This window comes from Bubalus kerabau, chromosome 10, assembly GCF_029407905.1.
Source record: "Bubalus kerabau isolate K-KA32 ecotype Philippines breed swamp buffalo chromosome 10, PCC_UOA_SB_1v2, whole genome shotgun sequence".
Lineage (NCBI taxonomy): Eukaryota > Metazoa > Chordata > Mammalia > Artiodactyla > Bovidae > Bubalus > Bubalus kerabau.
Genome location: NC_073633.1, coordinates 23,908,417 through 23,920,710, shown reverse-complemented (window position 1 = coordinate 23,920,710; position 12,294 = coordinate 23,908,417).

Genomic DNA, 12,294 nt, shown 5'->3' with positions numbered 1-12,294 from the left:
GAGTCAGGCACGACTGAGCGACTTCACTTTCACTTTTCACTTTCATGCATTGGAGAAGGAAATGGCAACCCACTCCAGTGTTCTTACCTGGAGAATCCCAGGGACAGAGGAGCCTAGTGGGCTGCCATCTATGGGGTCACACAGAGTCGGACACGACTGAACGACTTAGCAGACAAGGAATTAATCTCTAACATATACAAACAGCTCATGCAGCTCAATATCAAAAAACACAACCCAATCAAAAAATGGGCAGAAGACCTAAACAGACATTTCTCCAAAGAAGACATACAGATGGCCTACAAATACATGAAAAGATGCTCAACTTCACTAATTATTAGAGAATGAAAATCAGTGTGGTTTTGATTTGCATTACTCTGATGATGAGTGATGTTGAGTGCTTTTTTCATGTACCTGTTGACCACTCATGTGTCTTCTTTGGCAAAAATATCTATTCAGTTCCTTTGCCCACTTTTTAAAATAAAGCTTTTATTCAAGGAACTTATATACTGAAAAGTGCACAGATCAAAAGTGTAATCTGTGAATTTTCACTGACTGCACATTCTTGTGTAACCAACATCCAGACCAAGAAGCAGAATGTTTTATTAGCTCCCCAGGAGCCCTCTTGTGCAGTCACTACCAGCTACCCCAAAGATAGCCTTGATCTTGACTTGAACATCATAGATTAACTGTGCCTACTTTTTAGCTTTACATAAATGGAATCAGCCAGTATATACTATTTTGTGTCTAGACTTTTCACTCAAAATTATGTGTAATTAATTTATATTGATGTCTATAGTTATGTTCCTTCCTTCTTACTGCAGCAGATCTGAGGTCAGTAAACTCTGGCCAGTGAGTCAAATCTGGCCCATTGCCTGTTTTTGTAAGATCTGTTCCTCTGCCCATTTTTAAAATCAGATTGTTTCTTGCTATGGAGTTGAATAAGTTATTTTATAGATTTTGGACATTAACGCATTAACAAATATGTGATATGCAAATATTTTCTCCCATTCTGTAGATTGCCTATTTGTCTTGCTGATGGTTTCGTTTGCCATCAGAAGTATGTATAAGAAATAGAATGGATTGAAATGTGTGTAAGAAATACAGTGGATTGTAGATTCTCCATAATAGCGTTGTTTTCGTGGGTGAAAAACAGATCTGTTTTCTTGGGTGAAAAATAAGTGTCCCCAAGATTATGCATGACATACAGCTATGCCACTCCTGTGAATGCCATTTGTTGCATGTGAGATATTCCTGCTCTTTTGCCATCTGAGTTTTTCCCCACTTAAAACAACGTATAATGGACAGATTTCCATTTCTGTACATAGAGATCTGTCTCACAATTTTAACAGCGACATAGCCTTCCATTGTATGAATGTGTCATAATTGTTCAACTACTCTCCAATTATTTCGTATCTGGGTTGTTTCCAAACAAGGGTTGTGATGAACCTTCTTCCTCATATATCCTTCCACCTTGTGTGAATATTGCCTTAGGATAGATTTCAAGAAGTGGAGCTGCTGGGTGAAATAGTCATTAAAGATTTTATTTCATTTAAAAAATTATTTATTTATTTATTTGTTGGCTGTGCTAATTCTTCCTTGCGGCATGAGGGCTTTTCTCTAGTTGCAGAAAGCAAGGGTTACTCTCTTGTCGTGGAACACGGGCTCTAGGCTCATGGGCTTCAGGAGTTGTGGCATGTAGGCTCAACGGTTGTGACTCATGGGCTCTAAAGTATAGATTCAGTAGTTGTGAAAAACAGGCTTAGTCACCCAAAGGCATGTGAGATCTTCCCAGAGCAGGGATCAAACTTGTGTCCCCTGCATTGGCAGGCAGATTCTTAACCACTGGACCACCAGGGAAGCCCCATTAAAGACTTTTGTAGCAGATCTTTGAGAAGGAGGAGCCCACAGTAGCATACCCGGCCTATTGCCATGGAGTCCTATGTTTGCTCTAGGATCCAGGGATTTGATCTTGTGGGCACAGGCTACTGACTTCCCTACTTTGGGTGGAAAATATTCCCTGCCACTGGAGACTCAGACTCAGGAGGTCGGCAGTGTGGTCCAGGAACATGAATCTTTAAATAAAATTCTGGCTGATTCTGATATAAGTGGTCCAGGATCACACGATTGAATAAACACTCAGCAAGTTTGTCTCCCCATTAGCATCTCCTGAGAAGCTCTGAAGAATACTCAAGTATGGTGTAATCCTGGGAAATTCGTTTTTGGTGAATCTGGGGTAGGGCTGGTATGTGAATATACTGACTATGTGGATGCTATGTGAGATCCCATCAGCATATAAGCTGAGCCTTTCCTTCCGGCAGCCTTACTTTTTGTCCCTTGTCCTGTATTCCTTGCTTCCTTCCTTTCCTCTCCTTCCTATCTTCACCTCTCCACTGTCCCGGGAAACCTGTGTTCAAACCAGGTCATTCACGTTCATTGTTAATATGGTTTTCTCTGTGCTAACTTAGCATATACAAAAATACTATGTGTCGCATATACAAAAATACTATGTGTCACTTATCCACATCAGCTGGGGTGCTCAGCAAGCTGCAGAAACCAATTCTGGCTTATTTAAGCCATCTGTTAGAAAGTTCACAGACACTCGGTGGGGACTGGAGAAATGGTCTGAAGGCTGTCCATCCAGGGCCATGTCCCTAAGTCATGCGCCCAGCAGGTCCTGTGACCACACCATTTTTGCCACCGGGCACCCAGCACTGACCCAGGGGAGGCAAACGCTTCTCTCCCCACAGCAGAAGGTCCCCTCTGCATTGGCAGCCTCTTGGGACCGTAGGAGGATCCTGGGTGCTCGTCACCTCACAGTTACACTTGGTTACAACTTCCTCTGTGTCCGGAGTTCCGACCCTTGTTCACTGCCTTCAGATATGCTGATTGCCCTGTTTCGTTTTTGCTTCTGTTTCTCAGTTTTTCCTATTGCTCTGACTCTCTGAGCCTCAGGCCAGAGTTCTGAGGACAAGTGAGAAGGCTGCCTTCTACCAGCTCTGCATGACATCCCAAGAAGTGCTGTGTGTCTGGTGTGGGCTCCCAAGAGCCTGGCATGCTTTGTGGGGTGCCAAGGGGAACCTGAGCCTTGTGTGCTGAGAGGAGCAGGTCACCATGTCAGCAACTGTCTTATCTGGGAAGAACTGATCAGGCTGGAAGGTGGCAAAGCACAAGTGCAAAGTCTTAGCAGCTGTGGCAACGTTTTTTGGATTTTTTTTTTTTTTGAGCTTTTTTTTTTTAAGTATAGTTGATTTAGAATGTTGTGTTAACTTCTGCTGTACAGCAAAGTGACTCAGTTATTACCGACTCAATGGACATGAGTTTGAGAAAACTCCAGGAGATGGTGAAGGACAGGGAAGCCTGGTGTACTGCAGTCCATGGGGTCGCAAAGAGTCAGACATGACTGAGCGACTGAATAACTATATATATATATATATATATATATACATGTTCTTTTTAAATATTCTTTTCTATGATGGTTTGTCCTAGGATATTGAATACAGTTCCCTGTGCTATACAGTGGGACCTTGTTGTTTATCCACCCTATATACAATAGCTTTGCTAACCCCAACCTCTGACTCCATCCCTTTCCCAGCCTCCCCTCCCTCCTAGCAACCACAAGTCTGTTTATGTCTGTGAGTCTGTTTCTGTTTCATAGAGAGGTTCATTTGAGTCATATTTTAGATTCCACATATGAGTGACATCATATGGTATTTGTCTTTCTCTTTCTGACTTACTGTACTTAGTATAACGTCTGGTTGTATCCATATTGCTGCAAATGGCATTATTTCATTCTTTGTTACAGTCGGGTAATATTTCATTGTGTATATGTGTGTGTGTATATATACACCACATCTGCTTTATCCATTCATCTGTTGATGGGCATTTAGGTTGTTTCCATGTCTGCTGCTGCTGCTGCTGCTAAGTCGCTTCAGTCGTGTCCGACTCTGCGACCCCATAGATGGCAGCCCACCAGGCTCCCCCGTCCCTGGGATTCTCCAGGCAAGAACACTGGAGTGGGTTGCCATTTCCTTCTCCAATGCATGAAAGTGAAAAGTGAAAGTGAAGTCGCTCAGTTGTGTCTGACTCTTCACGACCCCATGGACTGTAGCCCACCAGGCTCCTCCGTCCATGGGATTTTCCAGGCAAGAGTACTGGAGTGGGGTGCCATTGCCTTCTCCGGTTTCCATGTCTAGGCTATTGTAAACAGTGCTGCTATGAATATGGCAGTGCATGTGTCTTTTTGAATTAGAGTTTTGTCAGGGTATATGCCCAGGAGTAGAATTGCTGGATTATATGGTAATTCTACTTTTAGTTTTCTGAGGAACCTCCATACTGTTTTTCATAGCTGCTGTATCAATTTACATTCCCACCAACAGTGTAGGAGGATCCCCTTTTCTCCACATTCTCTCCAATATTTGTTAGCTGTAGAATATTTAATGATGGTCATTCTGATCTGTGTTAAGTGGTATCTCATTGTAGTTTTGATTTGCATTTCTCTGGTAATTAGAGATACTGAGTATCTTTTCATATGCCTATTGGCATGGTTACATTTTTCTGTAGTTACTTTGTGTATTGCCTTGAGGCACACAAAAGTCTGTGGTTTTCAGATCTTCATTTTTGTTAGCTGGTTTTTCTCATTCTAGAAGTAACATAGGTCACAGACATTGACTTGGCCACTGCCAGACTTTCTGAATCAGCACCAGGGGGATTGAGAAGTGGGCTTAACGGGAGTCAATTGCATGGAATAACAATCAGCAGAAAATCCTGGTTTTAAAAAAAGGCATTTCATTTTGTTTGTGAGACCACTTGGAGGTCATCTGGGATAATGATTCCCTACAGTGAGTGGGGAGATGGTATTTCTAAGTAAACAATGTAAAACCAAGCTTTCTTATATATTCAGGAACACATGGTCCCAGGAAGCAGACACAAATAGAGGTAGACATGCAAGAGATGATTGGAGTGACAGCTGTAAAGAATAAAGGGGGGAAGACTTCCCTGGTAGTTTAGTGGTTAAGACTCTGCCTGCCAATGCAGGGGACACAGGTGCAATCCCTGGTCCAGGAAGATCCCATGTGCCACTGAGCAACTAAGCCTGTGTACCGTAACTACTGAGCCCATGCTCTAGAGCTCTTGCTCTGCAACAAAAGAAACCACCACAATGAGAAGTCAGCACATCTCAGTGAAAGTAGGCCCTGCTTGTCACAGCTAGAGGAAGTCTGCATGCAGCAAAAAGACCCAGGGCAGCCAAAGATAAAGAAATAAAACTTTAAAAGAGTAAAGAGGGAGAAAGAGGAGGCAAGGAAGGCTTTCGATTGCCATGCAAGTCTAATACTCATGAAAGGAGAGGGAAAGGGGATGGCTGGGCGGAAGAGTCTCAGACTTTGGGGCGGCTGAGAAAACTGTCAGCCCAATAAGCAGCACCAAGTGCATACGACAGAACTTCAATGTGGGGTAGCAAGCATGAGGATTAGCACACCCTCCATGCTAGGCCATTGCCGGGGGCTGCCCCGGAATTGCACGTAAAGCTTACGGCAAATGCTCCGGTGACTCCTCAAGGCCCCAGAGCCAGAGGCTACCAGTTCACTGCTCTCCTCAAAGGGACGTCAAGTTCTTTCTTACAGGGGATCCAAGTGGCATACCTCCATGGCCATCACAACAGGTTTCAGCAACATTTCCGCCAACAAATGTTATGTTATTTTAAACTAATGCAAAGTACATATATCATAATCATTTTAAACATGTAGAAAAATATTAAAAGGAAAGGAAATGGCTGCTATCCCTCTAGAGATTTTCTATGTATAACAGATACAAATAAGATCATGCTGTACATACTGTCTGAATTAAAATGGTCATCTGAGGTAAATTCACCCATTCCAGTCCATTTTGGTTCACTGGTTCCTAAAATGTCGATGTTCACTCTTGCCATCTCCTGCTTGACCACTTCCAATTTGCCTTGATTCATGAACCTAACATTCCAGGTTCCTATGCAATATTGCTCTTTACAGCATTGGACTTTACTTCCATCACTTGTCACATCCACAGCTGGGTGTTGTTTTTGCTTTGGTTCCATCTCTCCATTCTTTCTGGACTTATTTCTCCACTGATCTCTAGTAGCATATTGGGCACCTACAGACCTGGGGAGTTCATCTTTCAGTGTCCTATCTTTTTGCCTTTTCATACTGTTCATGAGGTTCTCAAGGCAAGAACACACTGGTAATAGCAAATACCCTCTTCCAGCAACACAAGAGAAGACTCTACACATGGACTTCACCAATGGCCAATACCGAAATCATGTTGATTATATTCTTTGCAGCCAAAGATGGAGAAGCTCTATACAGTCAGCAAAAACAAGACTGGTAGCTGACTGTTGCCCAGATCATGAACTCCTTATTGTAAAATTCAGGCTTAAATTGAAGAAAGTAGGGAAGACCACTAGACCATTCAGGTATAACCTAAATCAAATCCCTTACGATTATACAGTGGAAGTGACAAATAGATTCAAGGGATTAGATTTGATAGACAGAGTGCCTGAAGAACTATGGATGGAGGTTCATGACATTGTACAGGAGGCAGTGATCAAGAACATCCCCAAGAAAAAGAAATGCAAAAAGGCAATATGTTTGTCTGAGGAGGGCTTACAAATAGCTGGGGAAAGAAAAGATGCAAAAGGCAAAGGAGAAAAGGAAAGATACACTCATTTGAATGCAGAGTTCCAAAGAATAGCAAGGAGAGATAAGAAAGCCTTCCTCAGTGATCAATGCAAAGAAATAGAGGAAAACAATAGAATGGGAAAGACTAGAGATCCCTTCAATAAAATTAGAGATACCAAGGGAACATATCATGCAAAGATGGGCACAATTAAGGGCAGAAATTGTACGGACCTAACAGAAGCAGAATATATTAAAAAGAGGTGGCAAGAATACACAGAAGAACTATACAAAAAAGATCTTCATAACCAGATAATCAAGATGGTGTCATCACTCACCTAGAGCCAGATATTCTGGAATGAGAAGTCAAGTGGGCCTTAGGAAGCATCCCTACAAACAAAGCTAGTGGAGGTGATGGAATTTCAGTTGAGCTATTTCAAATTCTGAAAGATGATGCTGTGAAAGTGCTGCACTCAATATGCCAGCAAATCTGGAAAACTCAGCAGTGGCCACAGGACTGGAAAAGGTCAGTTTTCATTCTAATCTCAAAGAAAGGCAATGTCAAAAAATGTTCAAACTACCGCACAATTGCGCTCATCTCACACACTAGTAAAGTAATGCTCAAAATTCTCCAAGCCAGACTTCAATAGTACATGAACTGTGAACTTCCAGATGTTCAAGCTGGATTTAGAAAAGGCAGAGGAACCAGAGATCAAATTGCCAACATCCACTGGATCATCAAAAAAGCAAGAGATTTCCAGAAAAACATATACTTCTGCTTTATTGACTATGCCACAGTCTTTGACTGTGTGGATCACAACTGTGAAAAATTCTTAAAGAGATGGGAATACCAGACCACCTGATCTGCCTCTTGAGAAATCTGTATGCAGGTTAAGATGCAACAGTTAGAACTGGGCATGGAACAACAGACTGGTTCCAAATCAGGAAAGGAGTACGTCAAGGTTGTATATTGTCTCCCTGATTATTTAACTTATATGCGGAGTACATCATGAGAAATGCTGGGCTGGATGAAGCACAAGCTGGAATCAAGATTGCCAGAAGTATCAATAACCTCAGATATGCAGATGACACCACCCTTATGGCAGAAAGCAAAGAAGAACGAAAGAGCCTCTTGATGATAGTGAAAGAGGAGAGTGAAAAAGTAAGCTTAAAACTCAACATTCAGAAAACTAAAATCATGGCATCTGGTCCCATCACTTCATGGTAAATAGATGGGGACCTTACTTTGTTGGGCTCCAAAATGACTGCAAATGGTGACTGCAGGCATGAAATTAAAAGATGCTTGCTCCTTGGAAGAAAGGCTATGACCAACCTAGACGGCATATTAAAAAGCAGACATATTACTTTGCCAACAAAGGTCCATCTAGTCAAGGCTATGGTTTTTCCAGTAGTCATGTATGGATGTGAGAGTTCGACTATAAAGTAAGCTGAGCACTGAAGAATTGATGCTTTTGAACTATGGTATTGGAGAAGACTCTTGAGAGTCCCTTGGACTTCAAGGAGATCCAACCAGTCCATCCTAAAGGAAATCATTCCTGAATATTCATTTGAAGGATTGATGATGAAGCTGAAACTCCAATTCTTTGGTCACCTGATGTGAAGAATTGACTCACTGGAAAAGACCCTGATGCTGGGAAAGATTGAAGGCAGGAGGAGAAGGGGATGACAGAGGATGAGATGCTTGGATGGCATCACTGACTCTATGGACATGAGTTTGAGTAAGCTCCAGGAGTTGGTGATGGACAGGGAAGCATGGTGTGCTGCAGTCCATGGGGTTGCAAAGAGTCGGACGCGACTGAACTGACTGACTGTACATACTCTTTATCCTTTTTACACTGAACATGTAAACATATTCCTGTTCCCTTTTAATTTATATAAGTCTGTATATTTTCTAAGGCTTCCCTGATAGCTCAATTGGTAAAGAACCCACCTGCAATGCAGAAGACCCTGGTTTTATTCCTGGGTCAGGAAGGTCTGCTGGAGAAGGGATAGGCTACCCACTCCAGTATTCTTGGGCTTCCCTTGTGGCTCAGCTGGTAAAGAATCCGCCTGCAATGCAAGAGACCTGGGTTTGATCCCTGGGTTGAGATGATCCTCTGGAGAAGGGAAAGGCTACCCACTCCAGTTTAATGATGGCATAGAGTTCCTTGTATGAATGTACCTTAATTTGTTTAAGTGCTTTCCTATGGATCAGCATTTTGGATGTTTCCAACTTGTAACTATAGACATCACTGCAGTGACAATCCTGGCACATGTGCCCTGTTCTCAGAGGTCTCCAGGGACTCCAAAGCCTGCCTCTGTGGTTCTCTCTGATGCTGTATAATCTTGACAGGATGTTGCCCTACCCTGGGGCTCCCCTGAAATGTTGCCAAGGGTGCAGAGTGCAAAAATAAGCTCCCCTCAAGAGAAAGGCAACTGTGCCAGTTGGCTCAGAGAGAGAGCCCTTGTGGGACAAAGAGGCAGGACCAGTATCATGGCCCAGGGAAACCAAATTCCTTTCCTCCTGGTGTGTTCATGGCCCTACTGAGAGCTGTTTATTTTATTTTGTTGTCTTTTTTTATATCCACCTGCTGCTTTCAGAGATTTAGCTCCCCCAGTTCCAATGAAGGAGAAATAGGGAAAGACATCCTCAGAGGCAGAGGACCATTGACAGCCTTTCTAAGAGTGGCTTTTCTAGCCTTCACTGGAACACATTCCCTCTAAGCGCAGCATGATCACAGTATCTCCAGTTTCCATGGTGACTTGCAAGGCTAACTCCCATGGGGAGCCCAAAATGTGCTACATCTTTCCCTCCAACCCTCTCAGGTACTGGGACAGAACCCAGCTGAGGTACCAACAGAGTCTGGTGGTTGGTACAGCTGAAGTCAGAGATCAGAAGCCACAGGGAGTGAGAAAGAGAATACAAGTCAGAGTCTGGGCTTTTTTGTTTTCTTACAAACTTCATTTCTGTATTTGGCACCATTCTCCTGCTCTTACTATTTTCTCCCCCATCATTTCAGACGTTTCTCCCTCCCCTTTTTCCTGGCATTGGTAGTAAGTTCCTGGGCTTATACAGCATTAAGTGGGAGAATTCTTAGCCATTCTAAGTCTTTGTTGTATGTCCACTGACATCTGCTGAGCTGAGTATCACCCCTGCTGACCCCTCACAGATGTCTGCTGAGACCTGTGTGCACCCCATCTGCTGGGCAGAACACAGTCCACGCTGGTCACGCTGCATCTGTTCCATCTTAGTTTCCTGGATTTTCTACATTTTCTGCTTAAACATGCTGCTTTTGAAATTAGAGGGAAAAGTTATTAAAATATTGTCATTTAAATGTATCTTTAGTATTGCTGCTGCATGTTGCTTTTCTGTCTTAAAAAGTGTGGTCCTGGGGTAGGAAACAGGCAGGGTTTAGAATAAGTTCTAGATGAAAGTCATCACTTGAAAGCGAAACTGGACAATTAAACCTGTGATAAATGCAAAACAAACCCACCTTAAGATGTGTTTATCAAGATGTGTTGCTGGGGATTCTTGGGCAAGGCTCTGGTTCCATAGAGGAGCCCTGGAATTATGTGCAGGAAGGTGTGGCCAGAATGTGACTGGAAGCAAACAGAACTGTGCCTGTGGCTTTCTGGTCCACCCAACTAAGGCAGGGCTGTGCTATAAGGGCCATGAACCTAATGCAGGCTGGATCAGAGGAATGTACAGCCTTCCAAGGAGAGCCCTGACTACAAATATGCAGATATGCAAATGTACTCCCTGCTCCCACACCCTCCAAATGGATTCCTGATTTGTAGACAGTGATTCAGATCAGATCAGCCGCTCAGTCGTGTCTGACTCTTTGCGACCCCATGAATCGCAGCACGCCAGGCCTCCCTGTCCATCACCAACTCCTGGAGTTCACTGAGACTCACGTCCTTCGAGTCAGTGATGCCATCCAGCCATCTCATCCTCTGGCGTCCCCTTCTCCTCCTGCCCCCGATCCCTCCCAGCATCAGAGTCTTTTCCAATTACTGTGGCCAAAAGCATTTGTGTTCTGTGTTCCTGATATTGTCCAGAGAAGGGAATGATCTAGCCAGCCTGCACAAGTGTCCTGGTTTTGTTGACTGCCCCTAGTGTGGAAATGGGTCTTTTAGACTAATGGAGTTTGATGGTGATGCTGTCCATTAAGATAAACCCATCTGTTACAAACCTTTCTAGAAAGCAATATTGCAAGTTGTATCAGGAGCCTTTAAGAACTCTGTACACTTTGATCTAGCAACTCCTCTTCTACTAATTGTCAGAAATTCAAACACAGATTTATGCACAATGGTGTGCATTATAGTATTATCCAAAGTGGTAAAAAATGGAAACAACCTCAGTGTTTGACAATAAGGGAAGATTAAATACTGGTGTACCCATACATTGGAGGAGCATGAAACTATTAAAAATGATTTTCAAATAATTGTATTGGCAATGAAAAATGTTCATAGTATAATGAGTTTAAGAATTAGGATTCAGAGTTGTGTATAACATATTATTTTAATTTTATAAAATGACTACATGCATATTCCTAAGTAAAATATTAAAAAGAAATATATCAACTCTTTAGATATTCATAGCTGGTGATTATTATTTTCTTCTTCATATCCCTCACCAGGGAGACAGCTTTTTTTGTCATTTTTTGGTAAAAAAAAAACAATTGGATATACTTGTTATTTTACCAAGCACAGTAGTTTCTCTTATGACAGTAATTTGGAATTCAGAAATATAATAGGAAACACATATACCCAGGTAGTTATAGAGTTTAGACAAGTTACTTCATTTTGCTATACCTGAGTTTCTTTATTTATATAATGGGGATGATAATATTTACCTCCTATGGCCATTTTGATTATTTAATAAGGTGAATATAAAGTGATGAACACATAGTAAGTGAATTCTTTCCCCTGATCTCCCCAATCCCCTCTTATGTTTTAATTGGACCAATAGGAAGTAGTAAAGTAATGTATTTGGATCTATATACTGTTCTATTATTCATTATAAATTAATCGAATGACTTGATAGTTGTGGTTTTTAAAAGCAAACGTTTTAAAAAGGAAGAAAATCTCTGTGCTTGAGGAAGATGGCAGGTAACAAGGGGAGATTTCAGAAAGAACATACAGGTTCTTAACTTGTATTTTCATCTGTCTCCCTATCAAGAAGAAATGCCATCAAACCAGACTGGAGGAAACTGAAGGCCAAGATGGGAGCACAGATAGCAGGAAACCACTCTAACCAAATATACAAATTGGACTCCACCTCCCCTTTGGCTGCAACATGAAGAGAAAAGTTACATTCCATGGGAGGCCACTGTTCAAATATTGCATAAGTGCCTTTGAACTGGTTGAATTTCTCTTGAACCCCTTAAACCACACTGAGAGCATTGAGGATCAGGGGGGCGGAGATGGGAGAGGATTTGGGAGGAAGAGGTCTTTGGAGAGAATGGTTTGTGTGCTATGGGTACTTTCCCTTCATCAAGCAAGAGAGAGAGGAAGGTTTCAAAGGAGAGCAGTTAGAGAGCAAGGCTGAGGATGGGATACAGGAAATGGGAGCTCTGATTCCTGACTGAAAAATGTAAAGAATGAGAAGGCTTGAAACACTTGCCAGGCACAGGGAGTGAAAAGC